This window comes from Octodon degus, unplaced genomic scaffold (genome assembly GCF_000260255.1).
Source record: "Octodon degus isolate 3935 unplaced genomic scaffold, OctDeg1.0 scaffold00044, whole genome shotgun sequence".
Classification (NCBI taxonomy): domain Eukaryota; kingdom Metazoa; phylum Chordata; class Mammalia; order Rodentia; family Octodontidae; genus Octodon; species Octodon degus.
The window spans coordinates 2435856-2456108 of NW_004524620.1; the positions used below are offsets into that span (position 1 = coordinate 2435856).

The 20253-nt window shown below is 42.7% G+C and overlaps 1 protein-coding gene across 1 annotated transcript in view; it reads right to left on the reverse strand.

Annotated features, from left to right (window-relative positions):
- Ptprd (protein tyrosine phosphatase, receptor type D) overlaps positions 1-20253 on the reverse strand; it is a 437469-nt gene that overhangs the window by 376638 nt on the left and 40578 nt on the right. The window lies entirely within an intron of this gene.

Sequence of the window (20253 nt, forward strand, 5' to 3'; positions counted from 1 at the left end):
TCTATGACACTTTGCAATACTCCCTAAATTATTCACAGCCCACAACAGAAGAGGCAGAGAAGATGGCACTGGGGTGCAAACACTGGGGTAAGCCTGCTTAATTCTAAGGTTGGCAATCCATTGTTGGGAGAAGAGGTGGTTATTTTGATTGGCTAGGGGTCTCAGTGCCTTTTGTATCTGAGCTCCTGTGGTCTCCACACTCTTTGGGGGTGCAAGCCACATGCGTCTCTACTGACAGCTTCTCTGTGTGACAGCTCAGAATCCTAGGAGCAAAGGGCAAAAAAGACAACACAGGAAAAAATTTAAATGGGAATTTAAAATTGGAGCTATATTTCTGCAAGTTCTGAGTGCATTAAACATTCAGAAAACTGTCTCCTTGGTAGAGCCCATAGATTAAGGAGAAGCAAAGGAGGACAAATTGCATTCAGTCTTGACTTCACAGCCATGCTGTACCCCACCGTGCCAGTCTACAGGGCATTGAAGGTGCTCACCTTCTTGGTCCGAATCAAGATTTCGATTTTATCATCCTCCAAACCACAGTTTCCTAGAAGTTAACATCTAACCCATTAAACTTGAGTTTGGTTGTGTGCTTTGCTCTTCTATGGAAAACTTTTTTTTTTTTTTTTTTTTTTTTTCTGGCTCAGGCTGCCTTAAGGGTGGTTCTGGTAATGCAGGTGGAGGTGGAGATCCAACCCCTAAGGAAAACTTTCTAAAAATTCTTTCCAGATATAATAGTGTATGTTTGCAATCCGAGCTGTTAGACTCAGAAGGCTAAAGGAAAAGAAATCCACGGTTAAGGCTACCCTGGGCAATTCAAGGATGTTTCAAAAAATGGATGGAATATAGCTCAGCAGCAGAGCACTGCACGCCTGAGGCCCTGATTCTAATCACAATATCATAAAGCACAGAGAGAGAGAGAGAAAGAGACAGACAGACAGACAGACAGACAGACAGACAGACAGAATGGGTACACGTGGAAGGCCACACTCCCTCATATCTTCGTGATTCGTGTTCCTGTTTTGCTTTCAGTGTCCAAGGTGAAGGAGGTCAAAAGAAAGCCACCAAGGTTCCAAATCTGCACTTTTCAATCATAAATCCCAAACATTATTTGATCCATTATTTCCTTCCTATAAAATAACACTGCAGAAATATGCCATAATAAAATTACCAACCAAATCTCCTACCTTCTTTCCCAGTACAAATGGTTTTGGAAGCTACTACGCCATTTCAGGTGGTTCATTAGAACAGATTCCTCTGCACGTACGCTAGATGCATGTGGCCACAGATATGAGAGATGCACAGCGCACTTCTACAACTCCAGGAACAAATCAAAGTGATGGAATGGTGGGGAACCTATTCTCTAAAGTATTTGCGTAAGTGAGGGCAGGCAGCATGAAGGATAATTAATAAAGCTAAGTAAAATGCTTTTGGGAAAATTCAAAATGTATGTACTAACAAGACTGTCCTAATAAGATATACAGCAATTCATGTCAAAAACAGACAACAGAAAAGCAATCTCGGGGATGTGTGAGGGAAGCTAATGATCTCAGCAGAAGCACCTTCAGGATCAGGATGGAAAATGACATTATTGAAGGACAAGATGGTAGCACAGGAAAAGTCAGCCTCGCCCCAACAGCCTTGCATGTCACATGCATTTAGACCGCACTGTCCAAGCAGAAGCCATCGCCGTCTCCTACCACATTTCTGGAGATCCTAGAGCAACCAACTCTCTTCCGATGCTAGCATCCTCCCACACCCTCAGTGTTAACTTGCTCACTACCACATAATTTCAGCGACTCATGCTATCCTGCCATCAGCTAGGATGTGAAAGTTGAGACGCGCAGAGCAGATCTCGAGGCCAGGTGTGGTGGTGCACTCCTGCCACCCCAGAGCTCTGCGGAGCTGAAGCAGGAGCTGACAAGCTCTTCTCCAGCCAGGGGAACCCAGGGACCTGGGGACACCCTGGCTCCAAACAAAATTACGAAAGCGCTGGCATGTAGCTCAGTGCAAAGGCAGCGGGCTCAGTCCCCAGTAGTGAAAAACTATAAAGTAAAATACTTCTCCAAATTTACTTTTAAAACTGTCTCAAAATATGCAAACTTTCCCAATTAGGAAGAAACTGGGCAAGCATAACACCAGTTCTCATCCTCTGCAGTCATCTGTACTAAAGGAGGCTTTCAGCAAATCCTTCAGACCACCGATATGGAATATGTATCAAGGTATGATTTTTAAGGTATGACGCACTGCCTAAGAACACATTCTCCCTAGACTCCTGAGCCAACATTACTTTAAAATTAAAAACTTCACTGCTTCAAAATTATGAAATTCTCTTTTCAAGTACTAATTCTGGATGTCGGAAAACAAGTATGGTTTAGAAAATAACTACTTATAATCAAGACAGAGAATCAAAGGTGAAAGCACACACAGGCTTGGAGGTTCTCTCCCATGAGACGTTTGCCACAACTGGGATCTCCGTGGATGGAGGCTTGGAGCGCAGCTGCTCTGTGCTTCCGCCTGCTTCACTTGACCATTCTGTGTTGACACAGTTTTGTCTGCACATAGGCTTTGGTCATTCATGCTCAATGAATGCAACACAGCACATGTGTCCCTAGTTTACAATTTAATTAATGGCTCTCCAACTTGTAAGTGCACTAATTTGAATTACCAATATCCTACGTTTCACACTTCATGTTAGAGAAAAGATGTTCCATGGGCCAACTGGAGGTCAATTAATCCCATTTAAGTATAATGTAGGGCCAAGGAGATAGCTCAATGGAGTAAGCACTTGTCTGGCAAGTGCAAGGTCCTGAGTTCAATCCCTGGTACTGCAAAAAACCTAAATAAATAAATATAATGTAATTCAATGTAGTTAGGACAGTAAATGCAATAGTGACATATCATTTACAAATCTTATGATAGGGCTGGGTAGATAGCTCAGTGTTCTAAGTGTCTGCCTGGCAAGTGTAAGGGCCTGGGTTTGATTCCTAGTACTATATGTTCTGCCAGCCCCACCCCTGAGCCCACCGAGCCAGGCCCCTGATGGGTATGGTGGCACCAGCCTGTAATCCCAGAATTTGAGAGGCTGAAACAGGAGGATCACTAGGAGTCCAAGCTGCATTGTGAGACCCTGTACTAAACACATAATTTTTTTTAAATCTTATATATTAAATAATATGGCATATTTCTCATGCTTTGTTGGAAATGTATCAGTTGTTGTATATTATAAAATCAGCTGGATTAATCAAAGGGAATCAAAGGAAAGAAAAGTTAAAAAAAATTGTTCTACAAGCTATAAGCAGCATAAGAGCTACCGCTGGAAAACCAGTGCTAAAAAGAATCTATGGTTTTCAATTGTACCACCTGCTCCTCCTGAAAGCTAATTAAAATACACCTTAAGAAACATAACCGCCTGCAACTTTAATTACATCTCTTTCCCTCCTTCACTCCTCACACACAAGGGAGGGATGACAACTGTTAGGAGAGACCCTCCAGTGCAGGTGCTCGGTGTCTTCTCTGGATTCCGTCCTGAGGACGCATGACTGATGGCCCAGCTTTCCACGCCTGTGCGAACATGAGACTCCAAGCTGATTCATCACCTGTTCTACTCCATAGCAACTTTGCAGCTGCACGTATCTATACCTACTCTGACCCCACATACACAGACTGCATACTATACATAGTGATATTTAAGGGTGATCAAAACTTTGGTGAATATTTGAATTTTAAAATTATAGTAAAAGACATTGTGTTACCACCACCCCACAACAAAAATGCTCTCTCATTTCAAATAAACTCATCTCCTTTTCTTGCCAATCTCTGAAGCAGTTCTGGAAGTCTTCGTGAGGGCCTTTGTGAGATATGATAAAAAGAAATCATGAGAGGGCCAGCCAGATAGCTCAGTGGATTAAAGCACCTGCTTAGGCAGACACAGGGGCCAGGGGCCAGGGGCCAGGGGCTGGGGTTTCCACCCGTGGTGTGCCATGCCAGCCCCAACCCCCGGGGCGCACTGAGATGTGGAATGAGACAGGGAATGGAGGCACATGCCTATAAGCCCAGCACTTGGGAGGCAAAAAACTGGAGGATCACTATGAGTCCAATCTCTGTAGTGAGACCCCATAGACCCTATACTAAATACATTAAAAAAAAATAGCAAATGCTGCCGCTACCAATCAATTAAAAGGCAGGGTTGCGAAGGCATGGTGCATGCTCAATCAATGTACCACGTAACTTCTGGATCATCGGCCAAAACAGAAGTAACCACAACAGGTACAGGTCTGACTCAACTGGGTACAACTGAGAATGTGAGAACAACTTTAGAAAGTGGCAGGGATGATGGGATACATGAGAGGTGTATTTCAAATTAACACCAATATCTTTTATAGTAATTTTATTTTAAAACATCACCTTATTTGAACACACCTAGATCATAAGTATGATCGATGAGGTATCTATGTAGCTCCTTCACATACAGATTCAGCAACAACTTTAATTATATGTACATTATATTGATGTACATTATACATATATAAACATAAACATGCATCTGTTTCTATAGCCACGTCATCCCTCTCCCACAATAAGCTATGACACGTAGACACGTAGACACGTACAAAAATATTTTTGACATTGAGGACTAATTTTACATGGATACAATGTTACACGTTCCAGGCTGGCCCTTCCTCTAGTGGAGTGTCCTCACAGCACTGGCTTGAGTGGCAGGGCCCTAAGAGGAGGTCACCTTGGGGAGGACAGAACAGTCCCAGTGGGGTGGAGAGGGAAAAAAGTGAAAGGACAGGCCCTCTTGGTTTCCTCCGGAGCGGCTGTCCCTTCACTCAGCTGCTGACTCTGCAGCCCCTGCTGCTGAGGCCCAGTGCGCCTGCGCACTCCTCCCACCACATGTCTCCAGGATTCCTGGTCCAGTCCCCACAGATCCAAGCCCTTCATGTACACGAACTGTCCCAGCTTTGGGTATCAACCTGTAGACAACAGTCATGCCCTGATCACTAAACGCATTTACACACATTTCCCTTAAAGAACATGCTTTCTAATTCCCATTAAAAGGCAACTGACAGAAATGCAGCTAAAAAACAACAGAAAAGATCACCCCCTCATGCATGTATAAGAGCCATAAATGGTTTAATAGATACCTCAGTGTACACCTTATTGTTAAAATATTGGGGCCGGGGAGATGGCTCGGTAGAATAAGCACTTCCCTGGCAAGTGCAAGGGTCTGAGTTCAACCCCTAGTACTGCCATAAATAAATAAATAATAAATAAATTTCCTTAGCCTGCTGGGCGAGGGCAAGGTCCCAAGTTCGAGCCCTAGTACCAGAAAATAAATAAATAATAAATTTCTTTAATATCCCTTTTGCTGCACATAAATTCCTCTCGTCATTGTCATTACTTTTCCCAGCAAAACACTGAGTCCTAAAAGCAACAACACCAATAGCAGTCAGCGATTATCTTCCTTGTTGAAAGTACATTATGTTGTGTGAAATTCTGCATCATTTCTAATTTTTTCCTATTCTTTTATTCCCTTTAAAAAATTAAAATTAAAAAAAGGAAAGTACACAGTATCTGAGCTCGAGTAATTGGCCACTGCAGACAAAATCGTGCGCAATTCCTTCTACAACATTCTGAGAGTATTTCTACAAAACATGTGGAGATTTAAGAAGTCTCCTTAAATAGAAAGCCACCGCCACCTCCTAGCCTGTGCTGAGGAGGGCACCACGTAGAGCCGTGGGATGGCAACGCAGCTCTGAGGGCAAGTCTGTCATGCACTACAAGAGGCAACAGCAACACGCACAAGGCACAATGCACATGGCTCATCAAAACGCTCTGAAAAGGTATTCTGCAGTAGGCAAAGAACAAATAGGGCCCACACCAGAGAAGGTGAGGTCAGACTGTTGTTTGGTTTATTAAAGCCCTTCAATGAGACCCCGACTCCTGAAGGGACAGATACTCCTAGCAGGACAAATGAAAGCAAACTACAGGAGTTCTCAGAGGAGGCCTGAACTTGGGCTTTAAATAATTAACATTTTTTTTTATCCCCTTAACTTGCCCCTTCAGAGATTCCTTTGTCAACAGTTAAGCCACAGTGTTATGCCAGTCATAGCAGTTGATCTGTAAAGCTCTTCTCTTATTAAAACATTAGAGAGAACATCACATTTGAAGAGGGTAAAATGGGCTGGATCTATCTGAGTTTGATCTCATTAAAACTCAGAAACTTCTTAAGACTGATGCGGTGTTTTCTTTCTTAGTTCCCTGACTTTCTTTCAGTGCCAGGAATACACATTCATTCATTTCTCTCACTTTTCTTTCTCAGGACTCAACTAGGTGGTGGTCTTTGTTTTGAGATTTAGGGCCTCTTTATCTAAGGGAGGAGTTCTCCTTGCTGCTGTTTTGATTTCAGTGTTTGTTTATTGCTAGCATTCAGTTCTATGACACACAAGCTTGAAATAAAAATAGCTAAGGATTCTTCAACCTGAATTCTAAAAGGGAATGTGTTCATCCTGATTCTAACAGCAACAGTACAAATCATGACTTTAATAGGCCCTTAAGATTCCCAAGTTATTTTTCAGGAGAGGAACACAAAGAGGGCAGTAGACAGAGGTGGCTCCAGCTCCAGGCAGTGCAGCGTTCCCAGTGCCACACAGAGGCTGTGTTTTCTGCACGTTAAGATAACTAGGATAGAAACGTCTTCAATGCTATTCAAATATGATTTTATGTTCTGTGAGGTCCGAAACTAAGTTTTCAGGTGCTCAGGGAAGAGTCTGAGGCCTTAGAAGATAAATTGCCATGAGAAATGGTACTTCAGAGCTAGAATATGCATCTCTTCTATGGAGCCAATCCATCTATCCACCCACCCATCCATCCATCCATCCATCCACCCATCCACCCACCCACCTACCCAGCCAGCCAGCCACCCACTCACCCATCCATCCATCCATCCATCCATCCATCCATCCATCCATCCATCCATCTATCCACCTATCCATCCATCCATCCATCCATCCATTCATCCATTCATCCATCCATCCATCCATCCATCTATCCACCTACCCATCCATCCATCCATCCATCCATCCATCCATCCATCCACCTACCCATCCATCCATCCATCCATCCATCCATCCATCCATCCATCCATCCCAGTACACACACAGCTATATAAAAGTGAAAGTCAAGAGGATTTCCCCCATCTACAAAAACAGCTCACTCTTCAGCCTGGCACTGAGTCTCCAGATCTAGTCCCGACAGAACTCCCAGAAACAATCATTCCACATACAAACAGGGAGGAGAAGGAGGAGGAGGAGGAAGAATAATGATTCATAAAATTCTTTGTGATGTAGATGAACCTCTTAGCACGTAGTGTTTTCCCAGACGTACACAACCCACAGGTAAGCATCCCTCCCACTGGCAGAGCATAGTCTCTTAGCACTTTTGCCTTTGGCAGGGGTGGGGTCTGGGGTAAGTTCAGAGACTTAAGTCCTAATACAGGCCACCATCTGCTGGTTATTCTGGCAGTTGGCCTCTTCCTCCTCCATCCTTTGCAGCCACCAAACCGTGCACTTTAGGAGTCGGGAGTCAAGATGTCAGCAAGCTACTTGCTGTGGTGCTACCATGCTAGTGACAGCTCACAGAACAACTAGGACCAGACAGGAGACCTCGCTGCACCAGTCCCCAGATGTTCACAACTTCCCAGCATCAACCAGCAGATGTGTGAATAAATGAGGCTTCATCTGACAACTATTTGCCCTGTTAAGAGTCTTTCTGCTGAAACCCAAGACATGGCAGAAGACAGACTGTGCCCCATCTAAGTTACTGAGCGACACAATCACAGAACATAACACGTTTCACCCCAAGTTTCCCATAACACGCTACATACCTAGAGCAACTGGAACTCTGCTAGGGACTGTGTTCATTGCTGACACTCCCAATTCTCTACAGAAGGAAAACACGCGCCAGCTGCTAAACACCGCCTGCTCGCTCTCATGGCCCTGACAACCCTCTGGCAAGCGACCCCTATGTTACAGCTGAGGACAGTGGAGGCCCACAAAGTTGAAAATGTACTCAACGCCAGAGAGATGACAGAGAAGCAGGACTGAAAGCCAGGTCTTTCCCCAGGCAAAACGGGTCATCTTTCCTTTTTTGTCACTGCCTTATGCTGCAAGTCTACACTAAGCAGAAATCATGAAATTAAATTCCCAACCACACCAGTGGTTCATTAAAGCTATCTTCACTCATTTCTCCCTTTTCCAGTAACTTCAAAGACCCTGAATCATATGATTTACAGACTAATTCTAAATTACAGTTATTTCTGGCTGTGTTGAAACACAATAATATAAGAATAAGAGAGTTTATGTTAAAGTTGATTAATAGAAAACTCGGAGGAAGACACTTACTTGGAACAATATTAAGTGTGCCTGCTGTGTTTTGATTTTAAGGGTTATAAATTGCACTCTGACAAAAGTATTACTATGTATTATAATTACATTCATTTATTTTACAATGAATGTTTTCATTCAAGGAATTTTACTACTCTCTGTGGCTTTATGATTAATATGCATGTCCTCAGACAATATCCAGAACCTTCACAATCCCAGAGAGAGAGAAGGAAAACCTGACCCGCCCTGCCCAGTCCAGGGCTGATTCCAGGCAACTTCTGCATCTCCAATGATGCTCTTGATGGGCATGGTCTCCATTTGTGGCAGGAGTCGGACAGTTAAAATGCTCTTCCATCCCAGTACTCCCATAGGCAAAAGCATTACATTATTATTCCAACAGACAAGCTTATGAAAAAAGCTATCCTCATATTCTGGCGCTTTCAAAAGAAAGCCTTTCTTTGTCAGTGAATGAAAACAAAGGCAAAAGATGAAAGGAAACATTTTTGAAAGAAACAAAAAGGCCTTTACAAAGAAGTACACAAATGTAGAAAGCAGGGGGAGAAAAAGGTGCATTATAGCTGAAAAATGGGGACAAAGGACGGCCCCACAGACCAATAGTCTTCCATTACTAATATTGTTAAAAATGGGGGGAGGGGGACAATGTCTAAAGGTGACACAAGACTGACACCATGAACATACAATACACACACCACAATGTCCCTTTCTCCTTGGGGGCTCCAGAACTCTTGAGAGAAAACTGTGGAAACAGACTGGGCATGGATGTGTCTCGTCAAGGAAACGGACATGAGAGGAACAGCTGGAAACCAGACAATATTTTGGTTTGCCATCAAATCAACCAAATGGCTAGGCTGACTTCTACCATACATAGCCTATTTTTAAGCTGACTGAATGAAGGATCCTATAAGGAAGGAATGGCCCACAGACAGAACAGTACCAGAATCAGGCACTCTAGGATGTCAACAGATAACGTGGCCACACAGGAGGAACAGGCCAACGGAAGCAAACCAAATCTACCCACAACTCCATTTTTTGCCTGAAAATTTCCTGCTAACAGTACCTTAACATACAGTGCCAAAGAGCAGCACTCGCCCCTCCATGCGGGCTGCAACGCATAAAAGGCACATGCCACAGGAGGCTGTTTTCTTTAAATTCTAGTTTCAGTAGTTTTCAGCAGCTCATTTTGAGAAACATCTGTCCAGCCTGGCTCTTGGGGAGATGTTCAAAAACAAGAGTCCTCATTTGAATGCTGAAGGACTCTCCTAAGGGAAACAGCATCCCTTTGAAAGCAAGCAAACCACTACGAAAACATCTACAATCCTTGAACTTCCTAATCAAGTTCAGCACACAGTGCACAATATGACCCAATTTCAGCCTTAATCAGAAAGAAAAAAAAAATGAAAAGAAGCTTGTCCGCTTCACTAATACCCAATTTAAGATGCCATGTTTTTATCCACAGTAAGAACTTAAGAACACAGCAAACAATTGGTTGAAGGCAACACTGGCTCACTTTAAGATTATGCAAAAAACCTCACACAGCTGAACACAGGTAACGTGGAAGCTGCATTGGTTCACGGCACCTCTGTAAAGGATACATTCGATTTGTGTATCAGATGCAGGGTGAAAATTCTGTAACTTAAGTCCCCGAAACCACCTCCTAAAAAAACTTATAGTCTCACCAAACAGAATCTAAGCATGTTGATGAACACCTACTGTATATCAAAAACCATGTGCACTTCTTCCCCTCGCTCTGTACAATTCCCTAAAGTAAGTAATGTCTCCATCATAGACATGAGTAAAAGGAGAGCCAAACTAGTCAAAAAGTACGCCCATAGTTCATGCAGCAAATTCTCACTGCCAAAGTTTAGATCCTTACCATGATGCTAACAAAACAAATAACTCTCAGCAAAATGAGAAAGACATCTATGATTCACTCAACTACATACTCAAAGGAAAGCTAAATTTTGATGCATTTAAAAATAATTGTCTAGGCATAGTTAAATGATCAAAGCAAGTTCTCAGAAATTTGCACATTTTAGCAATACAAACTATCCCAACTAGATCAAACCTTTGCAACTCTCTCTCACGTCTCTCAAACCTAATGTGTAAGATACACCATTTCCTCTGAGAAAGAAGAGCCTGTGTTAGGACTGTTTCTTTACTCTCTTCATTAAAATGAAAATCAATTAAAGTCTTCTTGTGAGGACTTGGGGACCATTCCAAGGAATGAAAAGATACTAGGCATGTTTTGAATACAGGAGGCTCAAAACCTCCCATGTGCGTTGTCTACTCCTTCAAATTTAGTCCTTGGATTTTACAGATTTTAGAGGCTATCTGGCTTATTGTGCAGAAAACAGGGAAAACAATGTTCTGATACATGTAGTTTTTAAGCACTTTCAAGTTTCTCCAGATTTGTATATTAAAATTTGTCAGGGATTTTCTCAAGTTTCTGCCAGGAACTATTTAGGATTGAAAGAAAAAAAAATTCTAATAGACCCAAAGATGAATAAAACTATGGCATTTGAAAAGAAAAATAAGATGAGTGCCCTTTAAAGACAGCCTAGCAAAGACAACACAGACGGTGTTACCCAGGGGCAGGAGGGGCAGCGCTGGGTCCACGAGTCTTCCTAATTCTGATAGGTCCCTCCTCAGGAGCCTCAGGAGCCACACTGTTTACTGTGACTGCGGTCACAGTCATTGTCGGAGCAAGTGTGCACCCGGAGAGCCCAGTCTACACTTTAATGTCAACCAAAGAAACTGACATTTAAGGGGAACGATATTGCTACCCAAAGAAAATATGTGGAATGGACAGAAAGCCAGATATTAAATTCTGAAACAAATAAAATAAATACAACAAGCTGTCTTTAGATAAAACTAGCTAAGTCTGTTTTTCTCAACTGCTCTCCTGTTCTCATATTAACCTTCTCACCTGACACAGGAAAAAACACCCCTCAGAACTCTGCACACATCCATTTCCACAGGCAATAGAGCTGTACTGCTTTCAGTGTCCTCACAAATATTGGCCACCTACAAAGTTGTCCCCTATTACAATGAGAAGTTATTATGTAATGACAATAAGAAAATTTTCTGGTTTTAAAAGGATTTCATTTGCAGAAATGATAATTTGAATATGATTACTTGGTCTTGATTATTATATTTATAATGTTGTATAATGTATTGAATTTTTATAATCAAGAGATTTTTATCTTTCCTTTTATGACTTAATTCTTCTTCTATCTATAACTATTGTCTGAACAACGGAGTAAGATCAAATGAGGGGGACCAGGGAGATGGCTCAGTGGAATAAGCGCTTCCCTGGTAAGTGCAAGGGCCTGAGTTCAATCCCTGATTCCGAAAAAAAAAAAAATTCAAAATCAAAGTGCTTTTTTTTTTTCTTTTTTGTGGTACCAGGCACCGAACTCAAGATCTTACGCTTGCCAGGTAGGTCTCCCTGGCCCCTAACTAAGCTATTTAGGTAAGTGCCTTACGCTGTTTAGGTATGGACCTGAAAAAGGAAAACACTGCAAAATGGGGTATAGATAGCAATAAGCTATGAAAGATACAAATATGTTCAAAGGAAAGCTTTTAGTGAAAGCAGAAATCATGATGTATCCCCTTCTTCCTGGGGAAAACACAGCTATGGTAATAGAGCTATGTTGCTTTTATCGTCCTCACAAATTCTGATCACCTACCCTTTGCTTTGTTTTTATTTTTTAACTTTTCTGTTGAATTAGCAGAAAATACTACTTGAAAAATACACCCAGGGGGCTGGAGAGATGGATCAGTGGTCTAAAGCACCTACTTGGAACAAGCTTGGCAAAGCATAAGGGACCGCGGTTCAATCCCCCAGCACCACATGCCAGCCAGCCCCGACCCCTGGTGGGCTGAGCTGGCCACACACACACACACACACACACACACAATAAATAAATAAATATAAATAAATAAATAAAAAATACACCCAAAATGGGTTGGGGCGATAGCTCTGTGGTCTAAGTGACTGACTGGCAAGTACAAGGACCAAGGTTTGATCTCTGGTACCATATGCCACGCTGGACCCCTGAAGCCAAAGAAAGAAAGAATGGAGGATGGACGGACAGACGGACGGATGGACGGACGGAAGGAAGGAAGGAAGGACGGACAGACGGACGGATGGATGACCAAAATGAACAGTCTATCCTTTAGAGTGCTCAGGCAAGCTGAATGCTATCAAATGGAGCTGCAATGGCCCTGACCCCAGGTTTGTCCGTATCCTTTCTTTGTGTGGATAAATGCCTTTGCCATTTGTTTTGCAAGCCTTGGTTTCAGCTTCTTACCCAGTTAGCCATATTTTACAGGTTCAATGTAGGCTGGCAATCAGCCATGTGTGGATAATGTGACAAACAGCATGCAGCACCCAGGAAACCTTAGATAAATAGTGCTACGGTCGTGCTTGGTCCACACACTGTGACTTTCAGCAAGCCATGTAACACACGCCTTTGGAGGGTTCTCATTCATGTCACATGATCTGCCATGACCCATGCCCTGCTACACTGTTCTTACAGAGTACTGAGCTACCCACTCACTGTTAAATGAAGTTGTAAGAGACACATTAGAAATATACATTGAACTACTTTTGGTCTTAACTGTCTCATCCATGAAATTCGTGAGTTTGCCCAAATTTCTAAAGTTGTTTGCAAGACTGTTTTAGTATTGTGCATGTCTATGCTCACATGCATATCATGAGAACCATCCACATGCCTGTGAGTACAACTTGAATAATCTTGCAGATTTTGTCTGAACATGAGAAACAGAAATAAGGGCAGAAAAATCTATCTGCAAAATGATGGATTAGAAGCAGATTAAAAGGGCTAGCAGCACATACACAGAAGAAACTGCAAAAAGAAGTTGGGCAGAATCTCTATGGATGTTGAAATTTATCAAAACTTTGGATATGGTCATTATACGAAAATTCTACTGACTTTGAAGGCACTTTGTATGAGAATACTTTGGTAGAATACTGGCTTCTAAATTATCCTTTGATGTTGTATATTTTGAAAAAATTGCAAGAAACTGCATAATTTTTTTTTTTTTTTTTTTTTTTGGTGGAACCAGGGATTGAACTCAGGCCCTTGTGCTTGCCAGGGAAGCGCTTATTCCACTGAGCCATCTCCCCACCCCAAAACTGGATAAATTTTAACCCACTATTTGCAGGCTTACTTAAAATAACTTGGTTCTAATTTCCATTCTTGATTACAAATACTCCTGTGATCTTATATTAACTTTATGTCAGAAACAACTTTATAACACTTGTATTCTATATATCTAACTTATTCATGCCAAGAATATACTGGATTATATTTTAATAGTGAAAGCCTTGAAATAGTTTCATTCAACATATAATCATGTTTGTTTTTTTTTTCCTTCACATCTTATCTTTCATTCTAGGACATGTTTCTACTCTCAGAACTAGATTATTTTATTGTTCTCTTTCTGGAAAATTCAGATATCAAACTAGTGATATCTCTGGACTTTTCCTCATGTCTTGGTCATGTCCCATTTTTTCATCCCTTCAAGTAGCTCCAGACTAATTTATATAAATGAAACCTTTCACTCATACAGACGGGGACCATGCAGTAACCGAACTACAATGGGCTGCAGAAGAAGAAGGCCAGAGGTGGACTGAATGGCAATCCACTGTAATCAACAACGCACCCTCTTAGCAGCGGGACACAGTTAAATTCATTCTTCACCCACGTGACCATCTGATTTGAGTCACTGGGAGGCCTGGCTTCATGAGCACCCTCGGGAGGCTCCGCTTCCTCCTAGCGGTTCCATCCTCTTCTGAACCCTAGAAGCTTCTGCTGGATCTTTGGCCAAGAAATGGGGCAGAGAGAGTACACAGAAGGCAATGTCAGCCATGAAGCCCCTTGGCAGAGGGCTGGAGCAGCTCCTTCTCACCTTTGTAACTCACTGCATTCCCCACAGCCACGTCCATCCACAAGGGCTGATGGGACTTTGGTGCAGCTGTGTGCTAGTGACAGGAGATTGTATCCATGAGCAGAAGCATCAGCTGGCACAGAAGGCCACTTCTGGTCTTGCACTTTGATTTCCAAGAATACGGCATGAGGACACTTGCCCACTCCGTCAGAAAGCTGTTGTTAGATTCAAGCAATAAGGAAAAAAGATACTTCTGAAACGATAACATTCTGTATAAACCTATGACATTTTGGCTTCTAGGCATCCACAAAAAGGTTCTTTTCCTTTGAGATTTAATGAATACGGAAATGTCCTTAGTAGTTGCAGGCCTCTTCTTATATACTTTCTATCAAAAGCAAGTTCTCTTCTCCTATTTTCATGCTGCAAGTTAACTCTCACCTTAAAGTTCCCTCTTTTATTGAGAGCTGTCCCCAGAAAAGGATTTTAATATGTCAAGAATTAATACAAATCTAAGCAAAAGACAAAAGGAAAACATTAACTCAAGATGTAAAACTTGGGGTCGGGCAGCTAGCTCTACAGTCTATGTACCAGCCTGGCAAGTACAGGACCTGGGTTCAATCCCTGCTATCACAGGCCATGCCAACCCTAGAACCCTGTGCACGCAATGCTAGCCACCAAAACTGGGCGTGGTGGTGCACACCTGTAGTCCCGGCACTAGGGAGGCTGAGACAAGAGGATCACTACAAATCTGAACCACATAGTGAGGCCCTGTACCAAATACAGGGCTCCTCCTATGGATGGGGCTCACACCCACCAAATACATAAACAAATATGATTTAAAGAAAAAGATATAATAAGTCCATTGTGAGTAGGTCACTGCTCAGCTATGGGTCCTGTTTATCCACAGCAGGTTTAAAACTAGTAAATTCCTACTGCTTGTTGTCAACTGAGGCAATTTAAAATTAATTAAAATTTCCAATGGTAATCTATGATTGTGTTATTATATGTGATTAAGATATTATATGTGGTACATACTATGTGCTTGGCGGTTTTGAACCAGCTCATGTCCTGTGCGTCTAAAGTTTGATGCAAAGCTTTGCAGCGCTTCCTGTTGCCCCCCATGTTGTCATCACCACGCTTATGCACACTTTGTAACCAGCTGGGAAAATCACGGCTACTTCCTGAAACCAACTTCTGATGATTGCTGCAAAGCCTGCGCTCCCCTTGGCTTTGGGAGACCTGAAAGAACCCTCCCGCATTAGGCCAGTCATGTTCCGTTTACAACAAAGGTATCATTTCTCTCCAAGGTGACCTTTCTCAGCCTGGGGAACCAGAGCAAAGAACCTGAATCCTGGTAGCCCGTGACCACCTAAAGGAACGGGGTGGGGCAACTCCACTGTCAGCATCTGCTTCCTTATTTCATTCACCTGAATTCTTACTCCACCAGAACTGAGGACATGAATGTGCTTAGGCTTCCTCAGGAAGCTCCTCTCGGATGGGGCTCACTTCCACCAGAAAAGTGTCCATATTTGGGTTAAGCGGTGGCATAGAAGGCAGAGAGATTACTCTCCGCCTCTGAGGAAGTACAGCACGTTAAAGGGGTGAAGTGAGTTGTTCCAGAGTGGAGAGGTAGGAAACTGCTTTGCACTCGCTGGACTGTCCACTGCTCTGAGAAGTGCTGGAGGAAAAGCAAATCAAAACAGCAAATATGCCACCCACCAAAACAGCACACTGGCGCCGGGGAGACGGCTCAGTGGAAGAAGTGCTTCCCTGGCAAGCGCAAGGGCCTGAGTTCAATCCCTGGTTCCACAAAAAAAAAAAAAAAATCACACTGCTTAAGGTCACACTTCTCACCACAGACCTGCCAAAGACACCAGGTTCTTGCAAGCGCCAAGCCAGAAGTACTGCCCTGTTTACAGCATATGAAAATTCAGGGGGAACATGTGTGTGTTTTCACAATTTCAATGTCTATTTCCTCCAAAAGGCCACAAAGATCACATCTTCGGCGCGCAATCCACAGCACGCTATCCTGAGGGAAGGTCTGTCTATGCCAGCGATCCTACAATGCTGGCCCATGCGAGATTTCTTCCAAACAGTCAGGGCGCTCTCCGGATATCCTACCTGTGTGTACAAAGATAAGCTAACAACAGAAAGCAAGGCCATGTATTTCAAATAAGAAAATACTTCTTGCACAGGGCTAGCAAATGTTTAATATGATTGAAATAATTTTGTGGAAAACATATGTACTACCTAACGTGACTACAGAAGAAATGGGAAATCTGAGCAGAAAATAGTCCTGGGAAGAAAAGAGAAAAGGAGTGAATTTTTTCTTTAGTAAAAAGAAACAAAGCCCATAGAAGCAGACGACTTTGGGAAGCCTCTGACTGCAAAGCAAATTTATACAGAAAACACTCATACTAACAACTTCAAAAGAAGTAGTCTGATGGAAAATCGGGTTTCTACTCATTCCCACTATAATATAAATAAATGTTCAGGGATTTAGTACTTTTTTTTCCTGGAAAAGTTAAATTTACAAGAAAAAAATACTTTTGGATAGAACTTAAAGGTGCCTACCCAAAAAAGATGAAAATAACAAAGAACAACACATTCTCTTCAGGATTAAAAACACTTGGTGCCTACACACGCCAAGAGGACTGCACGGAGAGGGAAGCAAAGCTCATAAATGTGAATCCTGATTTCTTTTTGAGCTGCGTGCAATAAATATTTATTACGTGCTGATACTGGCAGTGTGTCCACCAGTTAACTTTTCCGCTGGCCAGCTTTTATATCCACGTGTGTCTTAAGATGCGAGGCTCTGATGTCCTTCACCATGGGACCTGCTAGCTGGAGACTGTGAGTGCTGCCGTCCTTTATAGCTGTCTTAATAAAGTCAAATCTGTTTTCAGAGCCCCCTAGTAAAAGGGGTTTACATAATTAAGCTAACATTCTCTCCCATGAAAACTGGAGGACGGGGCTTCCTGGGTGACTCAGTGACAACACCGGGTGCTCGGTCTCCTCCCACCCATCTGTCCACACTGCCTTTCTCACTGTGTCCGCTCTCCTTTTTAGATTGGCTCGTCCTGGTCCCCAGATGCTTGTGGCAGCTCCCAGCACCACATACTGAGAAAACATTCAGGAGCATCTCTGTCTTGGTCCCTTTCCCTTGAGTGAAAATGTATTTCTTACAAGTTCCCCAGCAGATTTTCTCTCAATTTCTCTTCACCACAATGGAATCCAATGCCTATGGTTAAATACATCACTGAGTAGGACAACTGAAACCACCACATTTTTCTTTAAACCAATAAAACAGCCCTTTAAGATGTAGCCTGGTCTGACACACACAGCCAATAGGAATGAGCATAAATAAAATCTGAATAATGGATTAGCAATCAAGAAAGCGTGTTCACTTTACTCCAGTTAGGCAACCAATAATGTCTTTCAACAATCTGTTTACAAGCACGGGCACCATTAAATAACAATTTCTATTGCAAGCAGTCATGTTTACTGGACGGTTATATACCCTGCCTTGCCTCTGATAATGGCTTGCATTTTCTACTAGCTTCTCATCCGTAAGTCAAAGCTATTACAACTGGATCTGAGAGAATCGCAAAATTCTAAGGCCGAAGAAGATCCTTGAAAATCAATCAACAGATTTCTGATAGATCAAATTAGCTCTTAAATGTTGTCGTGATGCTCACTATTGAAAACAGTCTTCAGGTGAAGCCTTTGTTTTTGAATATTGAGTTTTCTTATCTTGAAAATAAATATAGAGACTATAGAAGTGGCTTACATAATTAAGGTAACATTGTCTCCCATGAAAACTGGAGGACAGGGGCTTCCTGTGTGACGCAGTGACAACACCGAGTTCTCTGTCTCCTCCCACCACAAACTAAATAAATGTGCACACTTATTTACTAGCTATCCTGTGTTGTTTTGTCGAACTTTTAAATCAAACGCCTGCTCCAAACCTAAGTCTAGAGAATAACAAATGCTATTGTCTCTTACTCTCCACAGGTTTCTCTTTGTTCCCTTAAAACAATGCAGCACCTAACACAACACAGTGAGCGCCCAGTCCCAGAGCACGCAGCAAGCCAGTGCGCAGAGCCCTCACGCAGGAAAGGACCTCTCGGGCTGTCACCAAAACCCACCTCCACTTGGTTTTTCAGGACAGAAGAGGAAAGAGGACACCGGATGGGAAAGGAGCAGCACAGCCAATCTGCTGTCACGTCACTTTTTCTTTTAACTTCCAGACACAGGGACTAATTGCCATTAATAAAATCCAGCTTCTTCCCACTAATTCATCAGCCCATTTACTTAATTCACACGCATATTTACTGAGCACCTATTGTGCCGAGCACTACCTGAAATTCTAGGGTTGTCGAAACACAGGCAGATTAATTTCAACGCTTGCCGGGGTAAGTAGGAAAGACATCAAATACTAAAGTAATCAGAATGTGAAGTGTTCTTCATGTGCTTGCTGCACAGGGTGATGGTGCTCAAGAAAGACAATAGGAAACCCTTGGCGGGGTCCAGGGACGCTGCTCACGAGAGGGACAGGAAAACCATGCAGCGCAAGCAGCTCCACAACTTGGGGGAGTCTGCGCAGGAAGGTGTCCAAATGAGGACAATGTAGTAAGATGCAAAGCAGGACTGAGGAGCCAGAGGGAAGCTGGTCACTAAAGTCCGAGTGAGATGAGGGAAGGAGTCTGCACCTTCTTCCATTGGAATAAAAGAGTTTAATGACTGTATGGACTCAGGTAAGTTGCTTATGTTCTAGAAGACTCTGGGAACTGTAGGAATGGTTGCTTTTGCACAACATCTGCCCAACATATCATCAAATCTGTGGCTACAGCCCAAGGTATGTAGAAGAAAGCAGTGCTCTCGCGGGCTTCCTAATAACTATTCCTTCCCTTCACTTTCTGTTTTGGTTTTTTTTGTTTGTTTGTTTTTTTGTTTTTTGTTTTGGTTTTTTTTGTTTTTGTTTTTGTTTTTGTTTTTGTTGTTTTTTTTTTAATCAAACTTCAGGGAGACTGAAGCAGTAGAATTCCAAGTTGGAGTGTAAAATGAGTCTCTTCACAATTTACCAAGACCTTGTCCCCAAATAAAAAGGGTTAAGGATGAAACTCATACGAAAGCCCCTTAATTCACTCCCTAGTATTTTTTTTTTTTAATTACAATACTCTAAAAAGCATGAGAAAAACACTGTCAGCCCTAGCGGGGTGATATCCTTCCCTCACAGGCCCACTGCCTGGTTGTTTGGCATTCTGAAAAACTTGAAGTCAGAACATTAAAAAAAAAATCATAATCGTGGAATTAGGGTCAAAACTGAATGAAATAGTTTATTGTTATAAGTATGACACTCACGCCTGGGCACCGATGACAGATGGGGACACAAGGCCCTTAAATTCCGTTCAGCCATCACCAGTGTCCTAAGCAGCAAGGAATGAGTCGCAGAGCCCTTTAAGTACAAACTAAAGAGTCCTTACTGGGGTTTTCACATTGTGCATGGGCTACTGTTTTGGGATATTATAAAAGGTTACTGTATGTAAGTGGTTCATAAATAGGGCACACATAATTGCACAAAACAACACCACTGTTCAGAAGAATAAATAACAGACAATCGCTCAAGACTTTCTATCAGAGCTCACTGCTAGTTATGGATTATCTGCTGCACGTCGAGGAGAAGCCAATGCCAGGCCAAACCTCCAAGTGCTGGGCAGCTCTGTGCCTGGGCTCCACTCGGCACAGGCCCATGCAAGCAACTACGACCAACAATGCAATAGAGGTGGTGGCCAGCACCATGGGAAAGGGGGTGCACAGAAGCAGCTGCACTGGGCTGAAATGATGGGGCAGCCGGAGGAGCTCCAAGCATTGCCCAAAACTGCTGTAAAGGCACCAAGCAGCACAGAGTTTTACCAGGCGTGCCTTG